Below are 3,589 nucleotides of genomic sequence, written 5' to 3'. Positions count from 1 at the left end.
CCGCCCATCGTCATCAAGGGCGGAGCCAGAGGGCCGTGCCGACCAATCAGGGCCGAGGCGAGCTCACCGATGGGCGTGTCCTGGACACCAGCGGCTTGATCACCTGAGGCGCTATAAAGAGCGCGCGCGAAAGCCTTGAAGTAGTTGGACTAAGAGAGAGAAAAGAAGTGCGCACGAGGGCGAAGCAAGAGAGGAACGTCCTGAGAGAGAACCCGTCACGCCAGACCCCCCACCAGCAGCGTTGGCTCCACCAGGCAGCTCCGACCCGTTACCCCGCGCACACCACAGGATCGGTGGCATCGGCGGCCGTCGAGGTCCAGCCCGACGTCCCGTGCGGGATCAAGCTCCAGCCAGCTCCGTGCCTTCCTCCCCCTCCAGCCACCCACCTCCTGTCATTCCTGCCTACAATTTCCCCATTCGTGTACGTGAGTTTGTTCTGTGTGTCTTGTCCCTGGGTTAATTAAGCCTGTTTAGTTAAGCTAGAATTTTCACTGTGTCTCCTTGATTCCTTCTGTCTTTATTTTATTATCTTTCCTTCTTCCTTGGTTTCTTTTGGTCCTGTAAATAGAAATAAATTATATTCGTATTCCCTACTTCTGTCCTCCTCTTCTTCACATCCGTGTCGCCTTTGCCTTTTCCCTCATTGAATATCTGTGGCGCGATTCGGCCAACGTTCAGGAATCGGGTTAGTCGGGGTAACTGTTCGGGCGCGGCGGCCATCCGCTCGGCAAACAACATCCTCGCCGCGGTCCCGTAACAATATATATATATACACAAAGAATTAAGTTAAGCACCCCTACACAACGAATTAAGGTAAGCACCCCCTAATATATATTCTTTGTGTATATGTATACATTGGCATATATTCTAAGGTATGTGAGATCAAATAATGATTGGTATGACATTAGCAATTATCCATTGATGAAATTGAGTGATCAAAGTGAAAAAAAGTGATTGGTTGAGTCAGTGATCCGATCACGTGGGTCCTACACACGTTATTGACGCAAAGATCGCTAGAGGTCTTCTCAGAACAATGACTGTACGTTAGAAAACATAAACGTCATCCACACTGTCCGTGATGGACCTATAGCTCCATACTTAAATTGAGGTGAAAATATGCCTAAAATTCCCAAAAAATTTCACCTTAAATTATTCAGAATAAAATATTGAAAACGGCATGATTGTTATGTTTTTATGTGACCATAATATCACTTCTCCAGAAAATATAGCAATATCATGGGTATATTACACTGTTTTGACGACAACAAACTTGTAATGTGCGAGGTTGTAAAAAAACGGGGGGGGTGCTTAACTTAATTCTTTGTGTATATATATATATACAGACTTGGCATTTAATATGGCATATTTTTTTTATGGGGGTGAACTTACTTTTCAAGATGCCTTAGAACCAAAAGTTCATTGGAATTATGTTGAAATTATTCTAGATTTTGTTAATGTGACCTTTAAAAGAAACAAAAACCACATTTGACATTTCGAAACAAATAAATTGATCCTTGAAAGTGATGTAAACTGATATCGAACTCAATTCATGGACAGTACTGTGTTAAACTTCTGTATGCTTTCCAGAAGTATCTCTTTATTTTGCACATTGGCCCAATTTTTTTTTAACAAAAACAAAAGTTAAATTACGACTGGGATTACGGACAGTAAAATTACAGTTCAGTACTTCGTGTAACCCCCACGAGCATTCAGGAGAGCATGTACATGGTGAGGCATGCTGTTCACGAGATTTGCCAAGGTTTGGACAGGAATCGCTTGCCATGCAGTGACAATAGCCTGCTGCAATTCACGCACAGAGGTCGGCTGCTGGTCCAAGTGGTCGATTTGACGCGTTAATTCTGCCCACAAGTTCTCTATCGGTTTCATATCCGGGGACATGGCAGGCCACTCCATATGCTCCACACCACGGTCAGAAAAAACGTGTTGGATCATGCGAGCACGATGAGGCCGTGCATTGTCATCTTGGAAGACAAAGGTTCCTGGAAAGGCTGCACGAGCAAATGGAAGCAATGTTTCTTCCAGAATGGCCCTGTACTTGAACTGGTTCAGGTTTCCATTCAGAACAACCAGGTCAATTTTGCCCCCTGCATGAAAATCAGCCCAAACGGACACCCCACCACCTCCAGCTTGGACTCTTGGCACTATACAATCTTTGTTGGAGGCTTCATGCACTTGTCTGCGCACTCGGACGTGGCCATCTTGACGATAGACCAGAAATCTAGACTCGTCACTGAAGATCACGTGATTCCAGTGTCCTGGCTGACATTGACGGTGCTCTCTGACCCACTGCAATCGGCACTGGCGGTGCTGTCTGGTCAGGCGTGGCTTTCTCAGGGGACGCCTGGCAGGATAGCCTGCTTGAACCAGTCGTTGGTTGACTAGCCTTCTGGATACAGGCACATTTGTCAGTTGCTGCCACTCAGCCCTAAGCCGATTAGCTGACTTGGTACAGCCCTTGCGGACTAACCGGTGCAGTTGGCGATCATCCCTCCTTGTGTTTCTGCGGGGACGTCCTGGCCTCGGTATTGGAGTAGGGACACCCCTCTGAGCATTTCGTTTCAGGATCTTTGACACCTGACCTTGAGTGATGCCATACTGCCGAGCAATAGCACGCTGTTTCATGCCGTAATTTCGTAAAGCCACCACTCCATGACAAACAGCATTGTCGAGTTGACGGACCATCTCCAGAGGAAGCGGCAATAACTTTTGGAGACGTGCAGCAGTTGTTTTCCACTAATACAGAGCGCAACAACCCTTGTATACCCGACTGTGAAGCCAATCATCAAATGCACCTGTCCATACATTTTGCCACGCCACCTGTGATATAATCCTGTTGTTGACTTCTTGCTGCGACAATCAGTGACATGGTTCTTTTCACAAATAAATCACGAAAGTGTAAAAGAAACTCACCAGATTGATATACTGAGTTAAGAAAGTAAACCCAAGTCAAGAAAAAAAAAATATTCCATATTAAATGCCAAGTCTGTATATATATGTATATATATATATATATATATTTATATACCTCTTTCTAACCACTGACTGACTCACTGATATTCATATTCGGTACCTTCAGGTGTTGTAGAAATCTGAAATTTGGCGTGCTGATGGACATCGAAGCCGGTACACTGGGAAAGATGAAAGTTTCCGTAAAAATAAGCGTCTGTAAATAAAAGTTTAACCCTTAGATGCAGTGATTGGGCCTCGGAGGCCCATGAGGTTTTTTTTTGTTGTTGAAAAAACTATGCTGTACAATCTTTTTTTGGAATGAGCCTCATTTTCACCGACTTTCATGTTGTTACACAAAATTCAGTGACATAAATGAATAAAAATTTCATTCAGGCTTGTGGGAAAATCTTCATTCTCCACTTATAACCCGATAATCCAACACGAATGCAGGCCTTGGACCTTCGAGGCCCCGCATAAATGTTGTTGTACTACTATGTTATATCATTATTTTCTTGATATGAGCCTCATTATATGCTCCTATAACCTGGTTACAAATAATTCAGTGACAAAAATATGAAAATTAAAAAACTTTACACGAATACATTTGTGGGGCCTCCGA

Source organism: Myxine glutinosa, chromosome 7 (assembly GCF_964187855.1).
Source record: "Myxine glutinosa chromosome 7, kmMyxGlut1.1, whole genome shotgun sequence".
NCBI lineage: Eukaryota > Metazoa > Chordata > Myxini > Myxiniformes > Myxinidae > Myxine > Myxine glutinosa.
The sequence above is the reverse complement of the archived record's forward strand: the minus strand, read 5'-3'. Positions refer to the sequence as shown.